The sequence below is a fragment of the Salmo salar genome, chromosome 21, assembly GCF_965601325.2.
Source record: "Salmo salar chromosome 21, fSalSal1, whole genome shotgun sequence".
In the NCBI taxonomy this organism is placed as follows: Eukaryota; Metazoa; Chordata; class Actinopteri; order Salmoniformes; family Salmonidae; genus Salmo; species Salmo salar.
The window spans coordinates 60,369,878-60,381,023 of record NC_138311.1 but is presented as its reverse complement, the minus strand read 5'-3'; positions in this window follow the sequence as shown (position 1 = coordinate 60,381,023).

Below are 11,146 nucleotides of genomic sequence, written 5' to 3'. Positions count from 1 at the left end.
TTCAAAAGGAGGGTGGTGCTTGGAATCATTGTTCTTCCTCTGTCAAACATGGTTACCTGCAAGGAAACACGTGCCGTCATCATTGCTTTGCACAAAATGGGCTTCACAGGCAAGGATATTGCTGCCAGTAAGACTGCACCTGAATCAACCATTTATCGGATCATCAAGAACATCAAGCAGTTCAATTGTTGCGAAGAAGGCTTCAGGGCGCCCAAGAAAGTCAAGCAAGCGCCAGGACCGTCTCCTAAAGTTGATTCAGCTGCGGGATCGGGGCACCACCAGTACAGAGCTTGCTCAGGAATGGCAGCAGACAGGTGTGAGTGCATCTGCACGCACAGTGAGGCGAAGACTTTTGGAGGATGGCCTGGTGTCAAGAAGGGCAGCAAAGAAGCCACTTCTCTCCAGGAAAAACATCAGGGACAGACTGATATTCTGCAAAAGGTACAGGGATTGGACTGCTGAGGACTGGGGTAAAGTCATTTTCTCTGATGAATCCCCTTTTCCGATTGTTTGGGGCGTCCGGAAAAAAGCTTGTCCGGAGAAGACAAGGTGAGCGCTACCATCATTCCTGTGTCATGCCAACAGTAAAGCATCCTGAGACCATTCATGTGTGGGGTTGCTTCTCAGCCAAGGGAGTGGGCTCACTCACAATTTTGCCTAAGAACACAGCCATGAATAAAGAATGGTACCAACACATCCTCCGAGAGCAACTTCTCCCAACCATCCAGGAACGGTTTGGTGATGAACAATGCTTTTTCCAGCATGATGGAGCACCTTGCCATAAGGCAAAAGTGATAACTAAGTGGCTCGGGGAACAAAACATCGATATTTTGGGTCCATGGCCAGGAATCTCCCCAGACCTTAATCCCATTGAGAACTTGTGGTCAATCCTCAAGAGGCCGGTGGACAAACAAAAACCCACAAATTCTGACAAATTCTGACAAACTCCAAGCATTGATTATTTAAGAATGGGCTGCCATCAGTCAGGATGTGGCCCAGAAGTTAATTGACAGCATGCCAGGGCGGATTGCAGAGGTCTTGAAAAAGAAGGGTCAACACTGCAAATATTGACTCTTTGCATTAACTTCATGTAATTGTTAATAAAAGCCTTTGACACTTATGAAATGCTTGTAATTAGACTTCAGTATTCCATAGTAACATCTGACAAAAATATCTAAAGACACTGAGGCAGCAGACTTTGTGAAAATTAATATTTGTGTCATTCTCAAAACTTTTGGCCACGACTGTACATGCTCACATCTGCCCCTGAACACGGCAGTTAACCCACTGTTCCTAGGCCGTCATTGAAAATACAAATTTGTTCTTATCTGACTTGACTAGTTAAATAAAGGTAAAATAAAACATCATGACCACCAGCTGATGATACTGCAGTTTCTACTATCTCTTATGGCACTTAATGTGTCTAATACTCTCAGTAACCTAATGTAGCAGGCATAGAAAGACACCTGAGTGGAGTTCCCGCTTCCTTTTTTCAATGGGAATGAAGTTATGTTGAAAATACTGGAAAAGCGGATGTTAGCGCTTTCTTGCGACTCCTCAAAGGCTATAATCGCAGAAACATTCAAAAAAAGTGGTTATAGCAAACATTCAAACAGTCATAGAATAATATTATGTTGATCAGTTATTGGGTTCTATTATCCTGAGCTGATCATTAGACTAGTAGAGGTCATGTCACTGTTGTCATGTTAAACACCCGGAGGAAATGGTTTAATATTTGGAATCGCTTTTTATCTTGGTTAATAGAGAATTAGTAGTAATTAAAGATTGAATCGAACTTTTAACTCAATTTACTGTCAAATGTTGTACGTACATGTAGGCTAATACATCTGAACTTCATCTGTTATATATACTACAGCATAACTCCATCTGTTATATGGACTACAGTATAACTCCATCTGTTATATATACTACAGTATAACGCCATCTGTTATATGTACTACAGTATAACTCCATCTGTTATATATACTACAGTATAACTCCATCTGTTATATGGACTACAGCATAACTCCATCTGTTATATGGACTACAGTATAACTCCATCTGTTATATAAACTACAGTATAACTCCATCTGTTATATGTACTACAGTATAACTCCATCTGTTATATGTACTACAGTATAACTCTATCTGTTATATGTACTACAGTATAACTCTATCTGGTATATGTACTACAGTATAACTCCATCTGTTATATGTACTACAGTATAACTCCATCTGTTATATGTTACTACAGTATAACTCTATCTGGTATATGTACTACAGTATAACTCCATCTGTTATATGTACTACATCTGTTATATATACTACAGCATAACTCCATCTGTTATATGTACTACAGCATAACTCCATCTGTTATATGTACTACAGCATAACTACATCTGTTATATGTACTACAGCATAACTACATCTGTTATATGTACTACAGTATAACTCCATCTGTTATATGTACTACATCTGTTATATATACTACAGTATAACTCCATCTGTTATATGTACTACATCTGTTATATATACTACAGCATAACTCCATCTGTTATATGGACTACAGTATAACTCCATCTGTTATATGGACTACAGTATAACTCCATCTGTTATATGGACTACAGTATAACTCCATCTGTTATATGTACTACATCTGTTATATATACTACAGCATAACTCCATCTGTTATATGTACTACAGTATAACTCCATCTGTTATATGTACTACATCTGTTATATATACTACAGTATAACTCCATCTGTTATATGTACTACAACATAACTCCATCTGGTATATATACTACAGCATAACTACATCTGTTATATGTACTACAGCATAACTCCATCTGTTATATGTACTACAGTATAACTCCATCTGTTATATGTACTACATCTGTTATATATACTACAGTATAACTACATCTGTTATATATACTACAGTATAACTCCATCTGTTATATGTACTACAGTATAACTCCATCTGTTATATGTACTACATCTGTTATATATACTACAGCATAACTCCATCTGTTATATGGACTACAGTATAACTCCATCTGTTATATGTACTACAGTATAACTCCATCTGTTATATGTACTACATCTGTTATATATACTACAGCATAACTCCATCTGTTATATGGACTACAGTATAACTCCATCTGTTATATGTACTACAGTATAACTCCATTTGTTATATGTACTACATCTGTTATATATACTACAGTATAACTCCATCTGTTATATATACTACAGTATAACTCCATCTGTTATATATACTACAGTATAACTCCATCTGTTATGTGTACTACAGTATAACTACATCTGTTATATAAACTACAGTATAACTCCATCTGTTATATGGACTACATCTGTTATATGTACTACAACATAACTCCATCTGGTATATATACTACAGTATAACTACATCTGTTATATATACTACAGTATAACTCCATCTGTTATATGGACTACAGCATAACTCCATCTGTTATATGTACTACAGTATAACTCCATCTGTTATATATACTACAGTATAACTCCATCTGTTGTATATACTACAGCATAACTCCAGCTGTTATATGTACTACAGGATAACTCCAACTGTTATGTGTACTACAGATATCATATGTTCTTCAGTATAACTACATCTGTTATACTTACTACAGTATAACTCCATCTGTTATATGTACTACATCTGTTATATATACTACAGTATAACTTCATCTGTTATATGTACTACAGGATAACTCCATCTGTTATATGTACTACAGGATAACTCCATCTGTTATATGTACTACATCTGTTTAAATATACTACAGTATAACTTCATCTGTTATATGTACTACAGTATAACTCCATCTGTTATATGGACTACAGTATAACTCCATCTGTTATATGTACTACAGGATAACTCCATCTGTTATATGTACTACAGCATAACTCCATCTGTTATATGGACTACAGTATAACTCCATCTGTTATATATACTACAGTATAACTCCATCTGTTATATGTACTACATCTGTTATATGTACTACAGTATAACTCCATCTGTTATATGGACTACAGTATAACTCCATCTGTTATATATACTACATCTGTTATATATACTACAGTATAACTCCATCTGTTATATGTACTACATCTGTTATATATACTACAGCATAACTCCATCTGTTATATGTACTACAGCATAACTCCATCTGTTATATATACTACAGTATAACTCCATCTGTTATATGTACTACAGCATAACTCCATCTGTTATATGTACTACAGTATAACTCCATCTGTTATATATACTACATCTGTTATATATACTACAGTATAACTCCATCTGTTATATGTACTACATCTGTTATATATACTACAGCATAACTCCATCTGTTATATGGACTACAGTATAACTCCATCTGTTATATGTACTACATCTGTTATATATACTACAGCATAACTCCATCTGGTATATATACTACAGTATAACTCCATCTGTTATATGTACTACAGCATAACTCCATCTGTTATATGTACTACAGTATAACTCCATCTGTTATATATACTACATCTGTTATATATACTACAGTATAACTCCATCTGTTATATGTACTACATCTGTTATATATACTACAGCATAACTCCATCTGTTATATGGACTACAGTATAACTCCATCTGTTATATGTACTACAGTATAACTCCATCTGTTATATGGACTACATCTGTTATATGTACTACAACATAACTCCATCTGGTATATATACTACAGCATAACTACATCTGTTATATGTACTACAGCATAACTCCATCTGTTATATGTACTACAGTATAACTCCATCTGTTATATGTACTACATCTGTTATATATACTACAGTATAACTACATCTGTTATATATACTACAGTATAACTCCATCTGTTATATGTACTACAGTATAACTCCATCTGTTATATGTACTACATCTGTTATATATACTACAGCATAACTCCATCTGTTATATGGACTACAGTATAACTCCATCTGTTATATGTACTACAGTATAACTCCATCTGTTATATGTACTACATCTGTTATATATACTACAGCATAACTCCATCTGTTATATGGACTACAGTATAACTCCATCTGTTATATGGACTACAGTATAACTCCATCTGTTATATGTACTACATCTGTTATATATACTACAGTATAACTCCATCTGTTATATGTACTACAGTATAACTCCATCTGTTATATATACTACAGCATAACTCCATCTGTTAAATGTACTACAGCTGTTATATATACTACAGTATAACTCCATCTGTTATATGGACTACAGCTGTTATATATACTACAGTATAACTCCATCTGTTATATATACTACAACATAACTCCATCTGTTATATGTACGACAGTATAACTACATCTGTTATGTGTACTACAGTATAACTACAGCTGTTATATGGACTACAGTATAACTACATCTGTTATATGTACTACAACATAACTCCATCTGTTATATGTACTACAGTATAACTCCATCTGTTATATATACTACAGCTTAACTCCATCTGTTATATGTACTACAGTATAACTACATCTGTTATGTGTACTACAGTATAACTACAGCTGTTATATGGACTACAGTATAACTACATCTGTTATATGTACTACAGCATAACTCCATCTGTTATATGTACTACAGTATAACTACATCTGTTATATGGACTACAGTATAACTACATCTGTTATGTGTACTACAGCTGTTGAGTACTACAGTATTACTCCAACTGTTGTACCCACACGTATTGTCTGCATCCCAACTCCACCCTGCAGTAAGGCCCTTGTCTTGTCTCTGTCTTTCAGTCTCTAGTACATGTCTTCTGGCTGATCGTTTTCCTCATTAGCTTTAATATTCCATTAATTGAAATTCATTATAATTATTGTCTTGGCGTCTTCCCCTGTGATGTCATTGGGCTAGCAGCACCTGCTCATGTCCATTACCCAGATTCCTCGCTAGGATTCCATTACCCAGGGTCCTCGTTGGGGGAAAACCATCAGGAAGTGACAGAGCATTTGTCAACCAGATAATAAACCTCAAGGAGGCATGGTAATGTTCGAATGCTCTTCAGACAAAACTAGACACACATCTTACTCAATACAATGTTACTTACACAAACCTCATACAGAATATAATGTTCTTTAGACACACCTCATACAGAATATAATGTTCTTTATAACCTGGGTGGTTCGAACCCTGCATGCCGATTGGCTGACATCTGTGGTATATCAGACCATATACCACAGGTATGACAAAACATTTATTTTTACTCTTCTAATTACATTGGTAACCAGTTTATAATAGCAGTAAGGCACCTCGGGGGTTTGTGGTATATTGTCCAATATGCCACGGCTAAGGGCCGCCACGGCTAAGGGCCGCCACAGCTACCACACCCCCTTGGGTCTAATTGCTTAATTATGCACAATTCATACAGAATTAAATGTTCTTTAGACACGCCTCATACAGAATATAATGTTCTTTAGACACAAATCATACACAATATCATTTTAGGTGGAAACTAAAATAAATCCACGGGGGAAAAAACACCTTTATAAAGAGAGACGTCAATTCATTTTCTATTCCACATGTGTTAATTTCATTGAAATGACGTGGAAACAACATTGATTCAACCAGTGTGGGCCCAGTTGAATGCATCTATCATCACATTCCCAGACTAACGGAAGAGGGCCTACTATTCCTAATGTGATGTGTAGATTGGATAAATTAGGCTAATAATATAACTGACTCACTGTTCGCAAAAATACTGTTCTGCTTTTCTTCTCCTTTCCACACATCCTGTAGCCCCAGCTAGAGGGACATTATTTATCAGGATCCCCCAAAAATGTGGCCTCATGCAAGTCTACAACACTTCACTCTCCATGATTGGAGACAATCTGTAATACCATGCTGACACTGACTAACTGAAGGCAACCATGTAATGGAGGCCTATGAAAAGGGGAGACATATTATAGGCTATGACGTCCATCTAGCCTGGAGGAAAAAATTATTGTAAAAAAATAAATAAAAAATACTTTCCAGGAGAACGAACTCACACACTGATAAAGACAGTGAATATGCTCACTCACCCGGGATATGGCCGATGTCTTACGCTATAGGCCTAGTGCCGATAAGATAGACTACTGTTCTTTCAAAAGCCTATTGATAGCCAAACTAAAGACAGGTTAGAGGTTTTCTTTGTCTCCTCTCTCTTGTGTTTTTCCAGCTATTGTGTTGTTAAACTTTGCGATAGACTATTGAGATGCTTTTCACTGACAGCCGCAGATCAACAATCAGATATTTGAAATGCTGCGTGCGCTAGCCCAAATTTAAAGGAAGCTAATGATACTCTGTGGCTAAATCATGTGTAGTGTTTTGAAGGATTTTATTTAGTTTTGTATAGACAGGAGTAGTCTAATTACAGTATATCATTTTGTCAAGTTCAAATCAATTTGCGCTGCCTATGATCCAGTTCATATCTTGATCCATGATGGTATGGGATTGAATATCTTTTTATAATTCTAAATAAATCATATTTCCGACTTCTGAGAATCTAATTCATAAAATAAAACAAGTTATAGGAAAAAATAACACATTAAGAAATATTTAATGTGTCTGAAAGCAATGATAAACGTCTTGAGGCAGACATGTATTTCAAGCTAGTATCAGATGCTCATTGCATCACTACAGACATCCGAGTGTGAGCACTGAGGGGCATTGGACACATCATCATCAGCCTCTTCATCATTGTCCTCTTCATCATCATCTTGTTCATCACGTTCCATGGTATTATGGTGTTCTCCACGTAGGGAAACACTGGGTTCTATCACCACCAGAAACAGACTGGGTAGAACTGGGTTCTATGACCACAATAAAAAAAAAATAATGTCTTCCAATCTTTACTAACGACATTGCTACTGGCTTTGAGTAAAGCCAGAGTGTCTATGTATGCGGATGACTCAACACTATACATGTCAGCTACTACAGCGACTGAAATGACTGCAACACTTAACAAAGAGCTGCAGTCAGTTTCAGAGTGGGTGGCAAGGAATAACTTAGTCCTAAATATCTCTAAAACTAAAAGCATTGTATTTGGGAGAAAATCATTCACTAAACCGTAAACCTCAACTAAATCTTCTAATGAATAATTTGGAAATTGAGCAAGTTGAGGAGACTAAACTGCTTGGAGTAACCCTGGATTGTAAACTGTCATGGTCAAAACATATTGATACAACAGTAGCTAAGATGGGGAGAAGTCTGTCTATAATAAAGCGCTGCTCTGCCTTCTTCACAACACTATCAACAAGGCAGGTCCTACAGGCCCTAGTTTCTACCTTCTTAACAACACTATCAACAAGGCAGGCCCTAGTTTCTACCTTCTTAACAACACTATCAACAAGGCAGGTCCTACAGGCCCTAGTTTCTACCTTCTTAACAGCACTATCAACAAGGCAGGTCCTACATGCTCTAGTTTCTACCTTCTTAACAACACTATCAACAAGGCAGGTCCTACAGGCCCTAGTTTCTACCTTCTTAACAACACTATCAACAAGGCAGGTCCTACAGGCCCTAGTTTCTACCTTCTTAACCTGTTATGGCTAGGGGGCAGTATTTTCACGGCTGGATAAAAAACGTACCCGATTTAATCTGGTTACCACTCCTACCCAGTAACTAGAATATGCATATACTTATTACATATGGATAGAAAACACCCTAAAGTTTCTAAAACTGTTTGAATGGTGTCTGTGAGTATAACAGAACTCATTTGGCAGGCAAAAACCTGACAAGGTTTCAGGCAGGAAGTGGCCTGTCTGACAAGGTGTCGTTCTTCTTGTCTCTGTTTATTGAAGAGTGAGGATCTTAGCTGTCTCGTGACACTTCCTATGGCTGCCATAGGGTCTCAGAAGGCGGTAAAAAGCTGAATCGTGGCTTTGCAGGCTCTGGCTGAAAAAAAGTAGCGCGTTTGGGTAGTGGCTGGTTACAGTACTGTGAGACTCAGGCTCGTGCCCGCGTCGACCGAAAGCTTTGTTTACTTTCCTCTGTTTAGCTAAAAGGAGATTCCCGGTCGGAATATTATCGCTTTTTTACGAGAAAAATGGCATAAAAATGGATTTTAAACAGCGGTTGACATGCTTCGAAGTACGGTAATGGAATATTTAGATTTTTTTTGTCACGAATTGCGCCATGCGCGCGACCCTGATTTACCATTTCAGATAGTGTCTGGGACGCACGAACAAAACGCCGCTATTCGGATATAACGATGGATTATTTTGGACCAAACCAACATTTGTTATTGAAGTAGCAGTCCTGGGAGTGCATTCTGACGAAGACAACAAAAGGTAATCAAACTTTTATAATAGTAAACCTGATATTGGTGAGTGCTAAACTTGCCGGGTGTCTAAATAGCTAGCCCGTGATGCCTGGGCTATGTACTTAGAATATTGCAAAATGTGCTTTCACCAAAAAGCTATTTTAAAATCGGACATATCGAGTGCATAGAGGAGTTCTGTATCTATAATTCTTAAAATAATTGTTATGCTTTTTGTGAACGTTTATCGTGAGTAATTTAGTAAATTCTTAGTGAATTCGCCAGAAGTTTGCGGGGGGTATGCTAGTTCTGAACGTCACATGCTAATGTAAAAAGCTGGTTTTTGATATAAATATGAACTTGATTGAACAAAACATGCATGTATTGTATAACATAATGTCCTAGGTGTGTCATCTGATGAAGATCATCAAAGGTTAGTGCTGCATTTAGCTGTCTTCTGGGTTTTTGTGACATTATATGCTAGCTTGAAAAATGGGTGTCTGATTATTTCTGGCTGGGTACTCTGCTGACATAATCTAATGTTTTGCTTTCGCTGTAAAGCCTTTTTGAAATCGGACAGTGTGGTTAGATTAACCTGTTGGGGCTAGGGGGCAGTATTTTCACGGCTGGATAAAAAAACGTACCCGATTTAATCTGGTTACTAATCCTACCCAGTAACTAGAATATGCATATACTTATTATATATGGATAGAAAACACCCTAAAGTTTCTAAAACTGTTTGAATGGTGTCTGTGAGTATAACAGAACTCATTTGGCAGGCAAAACCCTGAGACAGATTCTGACAGGAAGTGGATACCTGATGTGTTGAATTACCTTTAAGCCTATGCCATTGAAACACACAGGGGCTTATTAATGTTTTGGCACTTCCTATTGCTTCCACTAGATGTCACCAGCCTTTACAAAGTGTTTTGAGTCTTCTACTGTGAGATCTGACCGAACAAGAGCCTTGGAACGGTGATGGCCGATTAGACTCTGGCGCGCGAGGTCATGTTGGGTACCCTCGTTCCAATACGTTTTAAAAGAGAATGCATTCGTCCACCTTGAATATTATTCATGTTCTGGTTAAAAAAGGCACTAATGATTTATGCTATACAACGTTTGACATGTTTGAACGAACGTAAATATATTTTTTCCCCTCGTTCATGAAGTGAAGTCCGGCGGGCTTAGATCATGTGCTAACAACACGGAGCTTTTTGGACATAAATGATTAGCTTTTTTGAACAAAACTACATTCGTTATGGACCTGGGATTCCTGGAAGTGACATCTGATGAAGAGAATCAAAGGTAATGGATTATTTACATAGTATTTTCGATTTTAGATCTCCCCAACATGACGTCTAGTCTGTATAGCAAAGCATATTTTTCTGGGCGCAGTGCTCAGATTATTGCAAAGTGTGATTTCCCAGTAAGGTTATTTTTAAATCTGGCAAGTCGATTGCGTTCAAGAGATGTAAATCTATAATTCTTTAAATGACAATATAATATTTTACCAATGTTTTGTAATATTAATTATTTAATTTGTTGTGCTGACTTGACTGCCGGTTATTGGAGGGAAACGATTTCCTGAACATCAACGCCATAGTAAAACGCTGTTTTTGGATATAAATATGAACTTGATAGAACTAAAAATGCATGTATTGTCTAACATAATGTCCTAGGAGTGTCATCTGATGGAGATTGTCAAAGGTTAGTGCATCATTTTAGCTGGTTTTATGGTTTTGGTGACGCCTGTCTTTGAATTGACAAAACATTACACACAGCTATTGTCAATGTACT